This window comes from Nyctereutes procyonoides, unplaced genomic scaffold (assembly GCF_905146905.1).
Source record: "Nyctereutes procyonoides isolate TBG_1078 unplaced genomic scaffold, NYPRO_anot_genome, whole genome shotgun sequence".
Taxonomy (NCBI): domain Eukaryota; kingdom Metazoa; phylum Chordata; class Mammalia; order Carnivora; family Canidae; genus Nyctereutes; species Nyctereutes procyonoides.
The window spans coordinates 52357178-52371280 of NW_026575020.1; positions in this window are offsets into that span (position 1 = coordinate 52357178).

Below are 14103 nucleotides of genomic sequence, written 5' to 3' on the forward strand. Positions count from 1 at the left end.
CACTTATATGCCCTGCTAAGGAATTCATGTGAACACGCACTCCTGTTTGTATTTACAGCCCCACCTTATTCCAGAGAGGATTTAAAGTGGCTGTTGTCATAGAGATTGGATTGTATTATGAATGCAATTGAGTGTAATTGAAGGATTTTAAGCAGGGAATGACATGCTCAGGCATGCATTTAAGAAAGATTACTCAGGCAACGCAGAAAATAAATTGTAAGGGGTATAGGGAAAGGGACGAGACTTCAGGCAGTTAAGGCAAAATAAAGGCAATTACAATAATCCAAGGGAAAAATGAGGCAGGCCTGAACTAATGCAGTGGCGCTGGGAATGGACAAGGGCTGGGTAGGTTTGAGATGTACTTAAGATTGGACAGATTAATTTCTAAGCTAGTGGACCTAATGATACTTAACGCTATGGGAGTAAACCGAGTAGAAGAAATTACTCAGGAAATGTGTCTTGATCAGGAATTTGAATAAGGGAGACAAGTGATCTAGACAATTTGCCTGATATTAGAGAGCATTTATAGCGTGGAAATATACAGTTTCAAGTGCTGTGGATTTACTTTGAATTTCCATTTGAATCATCAGCCTAGTTTCTTTTAAGCACAGCCTGATTTCTTGCAAGGCACAAATTCCAGGGATTGTCGTAATTGCTCTTGAAGCTGCTCAGTGCATTTTCTTCAAAGGAGAGCTGTTGGTAGCAACACCTCGAGATATAAAAACACATCTCACTCTCATGTCTACTTTTTTAGCATGCAGACACTGGGGGAGATGATTTTTCTCTGGAAGGGAAAACACCTTCCCAGTTAAAGCAAACACTTTGCATAGGAATTTAAAGTCCAATAACTTGGATTAGATATTATTGGTGAAAATGTTTAGTACAACACCTGGAGAATAATTGGTTCTCAGTAAGTCTTTGTGGGATCTGAAACCACTTAAAAAAAAAAGAATTTTAACAATTATCATGGAAAGAACTGACTTTAATTCAAATGCAAAATTTGAGGAATTTTAATATAACAGAATACGGTTTATAGAGAAATTAATTGGGATAAAAGATCAGTGTTGGGGATGAGGATGCAGTTTTGTAAATGGAGAGTCATTAAAAGAGATAATAGTGAAAGTTTGGCCATATGGAAAGTTCATGCTTTCTTTCTAAGAGTTTCAATAGGGTGTGGAATTGCTACCTAAGTGAAAATTTAGGCTATAGAAATATGCACAGCTGAGAGAGACTCTGTTTTAAAATGTATATGTAATGGTAAGGGTTTATCCTAAAAACGTAAAGATGGCTTAAGATTAGGTTATTTGTTAATGTGTTCACATCTATAGATAACACAAAAAAACAAGCTAAAAAGTAGTCTTGAAAGATACCTAAAAGACATTTGATAAAATTCAACACTACCCTCCTTCCCTCCCTCCCTTCTTCCTCTCTCTCTTTCCTGCTTTCCATTCTTTCTCTTCTCCTTCCTTCCTTTTCTCACAGAGCAGAGTTGGTTCCTGTAGGAATTCAGACTATATCACAAGGACAGTAGTTATAGCCTAGGGTTCTGAATAGCAAAGGTTGAGAGAAATGAAGAAATTGAGAGAGATTTGGGAGGTAGAATTTGCAATGCTAGCAATTGTTCGTTGTGCCATTGAGATACTGAACGTGGGTACGGTAGGCCCTGCAGGGAGGCAGGTTCCCAGGGAAAGGTCAGTATAACATGGTTGGTGGGTGAATGCACCTTGGCTCTGACTGCCCAGGTTCTAACCCATTTTGATCCCTTCGGGTGAATCTTTAAACTTTCATAATTTTGGCTTTTTCATTCATAAAATAGTTGATAGTAATGGAATCCACCTTGAGAGGATTATCTGAAATTACCTCTCCAGTGTTTAGCAGAACATTTGCTAACATGACTAACACTTAGGAGGTGTTCTCTAACATTATGATCACTCGTGGTGTTTAGACGCATTTATTCCAAAGGATCTGGAAACATCCAGGAGGGGACATTTAAAAGATATTTGGCTATAAGGCCTGGAAAGAGACTTAAACCAGATGTAGATAGTATTTGAAACACTTTAAACAGTGGGGAAAAGAATGATTATTGAATAAATCGGTGTGGTGACTGGTTAGTCATTAGAGACACAAAATAAAATTAAATCCTTCTCATAATCTGAACATATAATGTAAAAGGATTAAGTGACTTAATGTAAAAAAAAGGAAGTGTTAAAATATTACCTTAAGAAAATTCTTTGTAAACCAGAAACACAAAGCAGAAGCTATAAAAAAAATATAGATGTATTTGAATACATTGAAATTTTTTAAAAATTAAAGCTAAAACACAAAGTTTTGAAATAAGAACACACTCAAAAAATATAACAAGTAACATGAAAGGAAATACATAAAGAGCATCTATAATTAAACAAGGAAGAGGCTAACAAAGTAGATAAAGCCTATGCTCAGATAGTCAACAAAAGAAGAAATATGAGAGACTCCTAACTCTGGGAAATGAACAAGGGGTAGTGGAAAGGGAGGTGGGGAGGATGGGGTGACTGGGTGACAGGCACTGAGGGGGGCACTTGATGGGATGAGCACCGGGTGTTATACTGTATGTTGGCAAATCGAACTTCAATAAAAAATATACCAAAAAAAGAAGGAATATAAATTAAATCAATGTTGCATATTATTTGCCCATTAGACTAACAAAATATCTTAACGTTTTGAAATTTTAATGAGAGCTCATTAAGTGTGAGTGAAGGTAAAAGCAAATATGTGCTCTGAAGTAGTAATTACGCAATTCTTTGTTCATTTGCCAATAAAATTGTTTTCAAAAATTACAAACACTTTCATATATTTTTTAAAGGTTCATTATTTATTAGAAAGAGAGAGAGCACAATCAGGAAGGGCAGACAGAGAGGGGAGAGAGAAACTCAAGCAGACTGTGCTGAGCATGAACACCAATGGTGGCCTAGATCTCATAACCCTGAGATCATGACCTGAGACCAAGAGTCAAACGCTCAACCAACTGTGCCACCCATGTACCCCACAGACTCTTTCATTTTTTAAATTAATATTTATTCTTAACTTTAAAGAGTTGCAATATATATAAATATTAAATATATTATATATAATATATAAATATTGATATCTAAACGCTGTCACTTGTCTACATTTTTTTTCAATGCAATCTAAATCTAAGAATTATTTGGCAGCCATAATTATTCATTCTTAAAGAACAGGCTCTTTAAGATTTAGAAACTATACTTAGTTTTATTTATCTTTGAATTTATATTTTTATTCCTCTTCCTAATGTATTTTATAGTCCTACAATTTCATTGATCGTTTTCTGATTTGACCATTTTTTACCCATCACAAAATTTAGTTTGAAATTCTATAACCTATTTTATTCCCTCTGACCATGTATCTTTTCTGGAGTGAGTTATGTTCATAGTTATCAGAGGTATATAATTGAACAGAACTGTATACAATATTAAATATTTTATAAATAGCTAGTAAACATACAAACTAAAATTTTAATGCATGTCCTCCTTTGTAGTAGGTAAAATAATAGCTCCTGAAAATGTTCTTACTCTACCATCCAAGACCTGAGTTACATGACCTAAAAGTGGAAGACGGACCTGGAAAAGAAAGTCAGAGAGATGAGACAATGGGAGAAAAGTCAAGAAAGATTCCAAGCCTGAGAGAGAGATGGTCCACCATTGCAGGAACTGAAGATGGGGAGGCCAGCAAAGGTTCAAATAAGGGTGGACTCCAGAAGCTGACAACTAGTAAGAGAATGGGGACCCCCATTGTACAATCTCAAGGTGCTCTATTCTCCCAATAACTAGAACAAGGAAGGGAACAGAGTCTACCCCAACGTCTCCAGAGAGGAGACCTACTCTTCTCCTTCAGAACCTGCTTTTTCTTTTCTTTTCTTTCTTTCTTTCTTTTTTTTTTTTTTTTTTTTTTTTTTTTTGCCAAATAGACAGGCTTAGCCTTCTCCAGATCCCCAAGTTCTGATTCTTTTTGGCTTAACTGATTCCTTCACTTTTGCTCTGTCCTCTCACCTTTCATTGTAAGGGGTCAGGAGAAACCAAGCCATGCCTTCAATGTTTTTCTTAGACATCTTTTCAGCTAAATACCCAACTTCATTGCTCACAGGTTTGACCTTCCACAGAACATTAGTACACAAGTACGCCAAGGTCTTTGCCCCTTGGTAATAAAGATCTTTTCTCTTTTCCAGTTTACAGTAACATGTTCCTCGCTTCCATTGCAGACCTTACCAGAATGTCTACTAGTGATGACATTTCTACCAGCACTGGGTTCACGATGATGTATGTACTCTCTGACACAGCAGCGGCTTCCCCCATAGGGCTCCTTTTTGCCCCCGAGCCCCCCAGAGCTGCCTTTAATGGTCCTAGAAAGGCATCTTGCCGCCAAATGAAATGCTCCATTGAGGCATTGTTTGAAGATCAGGAGCAGCTTAAAATCGTGAACATGCAAACAGAGGGACCTAGGACTGACTTCTTCCTGACCTCTTTCTGTCTCACTAGCCCAGGCGGACTCTTTACAGAACATTGATTTAGGCAGAGATCTTGCTGCCCTCTTACTAAATGTAATACTTGACACTTCTTTCATTTTGGTCAAATTCACTCTGAATTCCATTTTAGGACGTCTAGGGTACAGGGATCACATGCTGATTCTCTGGCTATACTCCAGCTGCATTGATGCAAGATTTTCATGAAAGAAAGAAGAAAGAAAGAAAGAAAGAAAGAAAGAAAGAAAGAAAGAAAGAAAGAAAGAAAAAAAGAAGAAGAAGAAGAAAGAAAAGAAAGAAAGAAAGAAAGAAAGAAAGAAAGAAAGAAAGAAAGAAAGAAAGAAAAATGAGGGCGCCTGGGTGGCTCAGTTGGTTAAGCATCTGCCTTTGGCTCAGGTCATGATCTCAGGGTCCTGGGATCAAGCCCTGTATGGGCTCCCTGCTCAGTGGGGAGTCTGCTTCTCCCTCTCCCTTTGCCTCTATGGGCTCTCTCTCTCTCTCTCTCTCTCTCTCTCTCTCAAATAAATATACATTTTTTAAAGTGTGGAGAATGTAAGTTTTGAGATCTTTCAGTAGAAGACAGAACTTTCTGAAGCACAGAACATACCAAAGACAAGGTTCTGTGGACGAGCCATGTGGAGAAACTAAGGGTCAGAGCAGTGAGGGGAGAGCCACGCTTGGAGTCCATGGAAATGATCCTGAGAGCATGTGTGATGGCTGGGACACCTGGAACCGGGCCCTGCTTCCCCCACCAGTTAATTGTGTGACTTAATCAGGTCACTGATCCTCCCGAGTTTCTATTCCCTCTTCTATTGAAAAAAAGCAAGGATTAGATTAGATGGCTTTTAAAGATTTTTTTTTCTACTTCTAAAATTCTGTAGGTTTTAATACATTCAGACATTCTTTCACATGTTCTGACTATTAGAAACTCCACCTTCTTTTAATAAATTCTATTTACTTGCAGGTGGTTGGACTATTAAGAAAAGCAAATTGTTTAAATAATGTCTGACTTTTTGACTGGCTTGACTCCCCTAACGGGCCATATATATAATTTTTTTTTCTGGGTAGTGATTTTTTTTTTTTTTTAGGTACATCAATCAAGTAGTCAGCATTTATTGCATGGAGCTAATTAACTTTCAAAATGACATTTTCATTGGTAACATTGGTTGAGATTTGAACTCAGATCTCATCAATGAAAAGCAGCTGCACTAATAATCCAAGCCCCTAATTCTCCCCGCTTAGCCTCACCGTAAATGTGTGATTAATCGCAGGTTTAAGGGAGTTCTCAGTTACTGTGAAAACAAATCATTACCAGAAACTGGCATTCCCAATTTATTTTATTTATTTTATTTTTATTTTTATGACTTATACCCTATTCTCCATATTTTCCATATGTTCTGGGTCCTTTTCATCCATTCAGGACCTTGTGGAAAGCTCAGCTCACCCCATCTCCTAATGGGTCATGATAAAGAGGAGAATGTTATTTTCTCCCCACTTTCCCGTTTCAAAGGATGTAGAAATATGAGCACTTTCTAGGAAGAGATGAGCGAACCGTGTCTTTGACAGCAGGACAGCGTGAACATAGAGATGAATGCACTTACTCTTCATCTCAGGTCAATACCGCAAACACAAATGTCACCTACCTGTTAGATCCAGACGTGTGAGTGGTTAGGAGCCTGGGAATGGGCAGAGGGACCTGATGGTGGCTTCTCTTTACTGAATTCTCATTCACTTTTTCTTTTTCTATTTTAGGGGGAAGTTACATAGGGGGACTAGATGAACAGTTTGACCTCTGTTCTCCTGTTTGTGAAACACCAAAAATTGTTAGATGAACTTCACCATTTGGAGAGTTTGAGGGATATTCTGATTAAATAAACTTTGAGGAAAAAAAAATAATAAAAAATAAATAAACTTTGAGGGCGCTGAGACACTCGTCAAGAACATGGACACCAAAGCCGTAGGAACTACCCTGGGAATCCAATCAGAAGAGACATGTCTTGCTAAGGTGCAGGGACAGAGATGACATTTGGCGCAGTCATATGCAAGCCTGAATCTGAAGTGACAAGGTGCATGCAGCCTCTGTCACTTGCCTCTCAAATCTCCAGCTCCATGAAGACCAGCATTTCCAGCTGAGGACCAGCAAGTAATTAACTTATTTGACAACAAGGCACAAGACTCCACAGCAATATCAGATAGACAGGCTAGTGAGTGTGTATGTAAGTGTGTGTGTGTGTGTGTAACATATGCCTTACACACCAAAATCTCCCAAGTCCTTGAATATTGTAAGGACACCTTTTCAATGAATATCTACATAAATTGCCTTTATCATCTCATGAGGAAGGCAAAGACTTCCCTGTTTAAAAGACTGAATTTTTTTGGAGGAACTTAACGCTTCTCATGGTCACTGTTTTCTCCACATTCCTATTCTTACTGAACTTCCCTTTATTTCATTTCTGTCTCATGGGAGTTTTCTTTTGTCTCCACCCAATATAAGCCCTGAAAACACATCCTCCTTGTCTTGACCTTCCCCCAAAATCACCACCCTAAGCCAGTTCTTTATAATGAACACATAAGGAAGTTTGAAGTTTAAACAACGAAACAAGGTAGTTCCATCGCAAGATCTCACAGTAACCAATTGAGCAGGTCTTTGCATGAAAATTCCATTGGCTGATCTCATATCAGGAAATTTCTCACTGGCTGTCTCTTTGCCCTGTTTTACACTTCCTTCTTTCTCTCATGGCCAGCCTCCAGTTTTCTTCTCCCCATGCTGATTTGTTTCTTCTTCAAAATAGGACAGCCCTCTACCCACTACCTCCAAGGCTTCAGCCCCACCATTGCCTATCCCAAAACTCAGATTGCTCTAGGAGACAAAAAGTGGTTTCACTTTGTCTCAGGATCAAGTTCCTAGGCAGACCAACCCGTCCCCAACAGTCTTTGTAAGGAAGGAAGAGTTGCTATGAAATACCGACTCCCCAGTGTGAATTATAGGAGCACCCCTGGAAGGCAGACCTGCCGACCATCAGGTCTATTCATGTTTTGTTTTGTTTTACTTCTCATAGTGTATTTTGTCACCTTAGGTCACCCTCACATATACTCACACCCTTACGTTCTGTTTCTGTCTCTCATTCTCTCTCTCTCTCTCTCTCTCTCTCACACACACACACACACACACACACACACACCCTTCTCGTTCATTCACATATTCTCTTTAAAATCCACACATGGGTAAACACAGGAAATCAGATGAACTAGTCATAATCCTTACTCTCTCAGTGTCTCTTGTCAGAGAAAAAAAAAGAAAAAAAGAAAGGAAAGAGGAAGATCACAGAGAGCAAAAGACGGGAGGGCAAAAAGTAGAAGTAGTAAAGAGGAGAAAAAAAAGAAAAAGTCTCAGTGTGTTTAATTGCAGAGGATCAAGGAAACAGTGGAAAAGTGAATTCTGTGAGTGGCATTACTGCCCTGTGAGCAGTAGCTCCCTGCTTTCAGCTCAGCCCTGGATCATCCAGACATGGGGGTTAAATGCTGACATAAACCCATGTACACAGCCAGCATGTCCCCCATGGAGACGTCACACAGACTCACTCATCCGTATCTGCCTTTTATGTAAGAGCTGCCCCCTCTTCCTCTGCAAAAGATGACAGCCGGAGGGGGAGTGAGGTTATTGGGATAAAACACACACACACACACACACAACACCAATTACTGCACTTTCTTCTATAATTTTTTTTTCTCTTTAACTTTATTGAGACGTTGTAACAAATTTAGCTGGTTTTCTGTGCATGAACAAAGCATAGCTTTATTTTTATGTTTTTCTTCTTGTTCTGGCACAATGTCGACCAGAAATTGGGACCGCAGAAAGGAGATTCAGAACATAAAGATCAGGGTCCGCATGTCTGGGTGAGCAGGAAGCTGTGTCCCCAGGAGGTCTTTTCTTATAACATTTCCAGCCTTATAATTCACCCTTCTGAGGTTTAGCAAAGTAGCCAAAGTAGCCAAAGACGGGGGTGCTAATACAAGCCAAACCTCAGCCCCTTGCAAGGCTCCCTCTGGTGCCTTCAGAGCTCTAGCACAGCTCCTCCACCCTGAGTTGCCACCACCCGCTTTGAAACCATGGCTTTGGAGAAGGTCATGCCCACAGACACGTCTTTCTCTGTGTGTGACCGGCCTCTGCCAACTTGTGGTGAGACCTTGCATGCCAAATGTAACCAATTACAGGAGTCCCCATCCTGTGGCTGAAGGCATCTGTTTGTGGGAGTATATTCCCTACATGCTGGGATTAGAGACCACTGGGCTCCCCAGGACATCTGGAAGAGAGTCTTCCTGGAGCTGGCACTTACCCATGGTGCACTTATCCTCTTTGCCTGCCAGTATCTACAGCTGTATCTTTTAGACGAAGGCCTGTGAAACCATTAGCCACCCAAAAGAGGCTTCTGGGCCACCCATTATCTGTTATTTTTTTCATCTCTTGGATACCAGAGCTTTCATGGAAACTGGGACAAAAAAGGGAAAATGACTGAGTAAACTCAAAAACAAAATTGAGGAATAACTTTATAACTGTCTCCAAATTAGAAAGCAACATTTTTTTTCAAGCTGATCATGAAAATTTAAAGGACCTATCACATCAGTTCCCTCTTGTCTGATTCCCTGATCCTTTCATTATCTCTCATCTGGGTTCTTGTAAAATCTCTGCCAGTGTTTTACCCTCCTTCTCATCCCTCCGTCTTCCAAGTCATCTAGTTATCTTTCTGAAAATAAACATCTAAGAATATTTTTATCTTTAGTGGCTCTCTCTCCTCGAGGGCATAAAATGCAGAATTTTCAATATATGCTCTTCTCACTTATCGGGATATTTACATTCCCCCACCCATGTTGTGCACATCCATATTAATACTCCACTGCATTGTCTATTATCACTTCTGAAATGTTCTCCTGCTTCTTGTATTAGCAAAGTGCTGCTCTTTCAAAGACCAACCCTTTCCGTCATCTGCTCTTTAAGATCTTTAAAGCCCTTCAGTAGAGCTACTCCTGCTTCTACTCTGGTTTTATCTTCCAGCATGCATACCTCTTTTATAATATGCATCCTGTTGTAAACCCCTGACACTGTAAGTCAATAGTTTGGCTCTTGCAATATAAAATAAACTCAAGGAGAATATAGACCACATTTTGGATCCTAATATAAGACATGGCATATAAAAAGTGTCCAATAAATGTTTGATAAATATCTGATGAAAAAAATGAATTAATAAATGAACATACAGCTCATTCAGTAAAACTATGGAAAGTACATTTGGTATGGATAATGTAAAACAGTGGCTATTCACATATTTCCATGCATTCACATGCATATGAAGAATGACACAATTTATATATAAATTCTAATATACAAATATACATAAAAGTCCAACACTTTACATTTTCTTTGGATATATTCATGCAACTTGCTTTTTTTTTCTTTGCTGAAAAATATGTCCAAAAGTCTTCTGGAATCAGGTCTGCCTGTATTTGATTGGTTTGGGTTTTTGTTTTTCCTTTTGCCTTTATGATTACTACTTTGGATTCCAGAGACCAGGTATATCCCAAATTTTTTGGCTGTCATCCCTGGATGTCAGGTGTTTAGGTGGACTCTAATTTTTTTTCCACTATTAGGAACAATTGCCACTATGAAATCTTTGGGCTCATTATGCATCCTTGTGCACATATGCATGTTTTTCTTTAAGGTGACACCTGAGAAAAATTCCAAGGTCATAGGAAATGCACATTGTATGTGTCACTAAATCCTACAGTTATTCTACAAGTGTAGCTACTTCTATGTACCCTCACTAACATCAGACATTCTAAATGATTGTCTTTCTTTCTGCTGTTCTAGGTTCCCATTGCATCCCCACAAAATTCCTCATTGATATAGCCTGGAAAAAAAGTTTCAGATCTACCTATCTTTTTTCTTTCTTTCTTTCTTTCTTTCTTTCTTTCTTTCTTTCTTTCTTTCTTTTCTTTCTTTCTTTCTTTCTTTTCTTTCTTTCTTTCTACCATGAGTGTTTATTAATCTTAGTATTAAGCTTTCCTAATTCATTGCTCATTTTTTTATTTTTCTACCATATTATTTCCTCTTGGATTCATCTTTCTTATTGCAGGTATATATCTTCTTATAATTCTTTCAGAATTCTTTCAGGAGCTTCACTGTCTTATTATTCATATGTGGAAATTAGCTTGTTTGCAAACTTATGCCTGAATACCTCGGTAAAGAATTATGGGCTGAAAGAAATTTTCTTATAGCATTTTAAAATTTAAGTATTGTCTAGCATATAAAATGCTCACTGTGTTCTTACATTCATATTGATGAGAACTCATATGTCAATATGATTCTCCATTTACTGTAGGTAATCTTTATTATTTTTCTACTCTGATAGCTTTTAAATTTTTCTCTTGATTTTGGACATTCTAAAATTTTAATATATCTTGATGGAACACTGAAGGTCAATAAGTCATTTTAAAACTTCTAAATATTTTATATTAGATGGCTGCATGTTTATATTAGATGGAGTTCATCTGAATGATGAAATACTTATTGGATTTTATTCATTTATTTTTTAAGATTTTATTTATTTATTTATTTATTTATTTATTTATTTATTCATCTTGAGGGATGGGGGTGAGCAGGAGGAAGAGCAGAGGGAGGGAGAGGAAAAGAAAAAGAAGGGGGAGGGGCAAGATGGCGGAAGAGCAGGGTCCCCAAATCGCCTGTCCCCACCAAATTACCTAGATAACCTTCAAACCATCCTGAAAATCTACGAATTCGGCCTGAGACGTAAAGAGAGACCAGCTGGAACGCTACAGTGAGAAGAGTTCGCGCTTCTATCAAGGTAGGAAGACGGGGAAAAAGAAATCAAGGAACAAAAGGCCTCCGAGGGGGAGGGGCCCCGCGAGGAGCCGGGCTGAGGCCGGGGCGAGTGTCCCCAGGACAGGAGAGCCCCGTCCCGGAGGAGCAGGAGCTGCACCAACCTTCCCGGGCGGGCGGAAAGGGGCTCGCAGGGAGGTGGAGCAGGACCCAGGAGAGCGGGGATGCCCTCGGGCTCCCGGGGACACTAACAGACACCTGCGCCCCGGGAGAGTGCTCCGAGCTCCCTAAGGGCTGCAGCGCGCACGGCGGGACCGACCGGAGCAGCTCGGAGGGGCTCGGGCGGCGGCTCCGCGGAGGGGGCTGCAGGGCGGGAGCGCGAATCCACCAGCGCAGGCCCCGGAGCACAGGGCGCCGGGACACAGCCCAGGATCCGGCCTCCCCCGGGACAGGCAGAGGCCGGGAGGGCCCAGGACAGCGAGGACGCTCCTGCCCCGAGCTGAGCAGATCAGCGGCCCCGCCCCGGAGCCTCCAGGCCCTGCAGACGGAGAACCGAGAGCCCCGAGCCCCGTAGTTCCTGCGGAGGCTGAATCCAGGCTTCCAGAGTTGCCATAGCAACTGCGGCTGTTCCTCCTGGGGCCTGACGGGGTAAACAACCCCCGCTGAGCCCTGCAGCAGGCAGGGGCAGAGCAGCTCCCCCAAGTGCTAACACCTGAAAATCAGCACAGCAGGCCCCTCCCCCAGAAGACCAGCTAGAGGGACCAGTGATACTCCCCCGTGTTCCAATACAACTTGTTTTTGGCCACTCTGCACTGAGCAAAATGACTAGAAGGAAAACCTCACCTCAAAAGAAAGAATCAGAAACAGCCCTCTCTCCCACAGAGTTACAAAATCTGGATTACACTTCAATGTCAGAAAGCCAATTCAGAAGCACTATTCTACAGCTACTGGTGGCTCTAGAAAAAAGCATTAAGGCCTCACGAGACTTCATGACTGCAGAATTTAGATCCAATCAGGCAGAAATTAAAAATCAATTGAATGAGATGCAATCCAAACTAGAAGCCCTAACGACGAGGGTTAACGAGGTGGAAGAACGAGTGAGTGACATAGAAGACAAGTTAATGGCAAAGAGGGAAACTGAGGAAAAAAGAGATAAACAATTAAGGGACCATGAAGACAGATTAAGGCAAATAAATGACAGTCTAAGGAAGAAAAACCTACGTTTAATTGGGGTTCCCGAGGGCGCCAAAAGGGCCAGAGGGCCAGAATATGTATTTGAACAAATCCTAGCTGAAAACTTTCCCAATCTGGGAAGGGAAACAGGCATTCAGATCCAGGAAATAGAGAGATCCCCCCCCTAAAATCAATAAAAACCGTTCAACACCTCGACATCTAATAGTGAAGCTTGCAAATTCCAAAGATAAAGAGAAGATCCTTAAAGCAGCAAGAGACAAGAAGTCCCTGACTTTCATGGGGAGGAATATTAGGGTAACAGCAGACCTCTCCACAGAGACGTGGCAGGCCAGAAAGGGCTGGCAGGATATATTCAGGGTCCTAAATGAGAAGAACATGCAACCAAGAATACTCTATCCAGCAAGGCTCTCATTCAAAATGGAAGGAGAGATAAAGAGCTTCCGAGACAGGCAGGAACTGAAAGAATATGTGACCTCCAAACCAGCTCTGCAAGAAATTTTAAGGGGGACTCTTAAAACTCCCCTTTAAGAAGAAGTTCAGTGGAACAATCCACAAAAACAAGGACTAAATAGATATCATGATGACACTAAACTCATATCTGTCAATAGTAACTCTGAACGTGAATGGGCTTAATGACCCCATCAAAAGGCGCAGGGTTTCAGACTGGATAAAAAAGCAGGACCCATCTATTTGCTGTCTACAAGAGACTCATTTTAGACAGAAGGACACCTACAACCTGAAAATAAAAGGTTGGAGAACCATTTACCATTCAAATGGTTCTCAAAATATACCCTAAAAACTATAGAACACTTCTGAAAGAAATTGAGGAAGACACAAAGAGATGGAAAAATATTCCATGCTCATGGATTGGCAGAATTAATATTGTGAAAATGTCAATGTTACCCAGGGCAATTTACACATATAATGCAATCCCTATCAAAATACCATGGACTTTCTTCAGAGACTTAGAACAAATTATTTTAAGATTTGTGTGGAATCAGAAAAGACCCCGAACAGCCAGGGGAATTTTAAAAAAAGAAAACCATATCTGGGGGCATCACAATGCCAGATTTCAGGTTGTACTACAAAGCTGTGTTCATCAAGACAGTGTGGTACTGGCACAAAAACAGACATATAGATCAATGGAACAGAACAGAGAACCCAGAAGTGGACCCTGAACTTTATGGTCAACTAATATACGATAAAGGAGGAAAGACGATCCACTGGAAGAAAGACAGTCTCTTCAATAAATGGTGCTGGGAAAATTGGACATCCACATGCAGAAGAATGAAACTGGACCACTCTCTTGCACCATACACAAAGATAAACTCAAAATGGATGAAAAGATCTAAATGTGAGACAAGATTCCATCAAAATCCCAGAGGAGAACTCAGGCAACACCCTTTTTGAACTTGGCCACAGTAACCGGAGAAGGACAAACAGTGTATGTTCTCATTCATTTGGGGAATATGAATAATAGTGAAAGGGAATATAAGGGAAGGGAGAAGAAATGTGTGAGAAATATCAGAAAGGGAGACAGAACATAAAGACTTCTAAC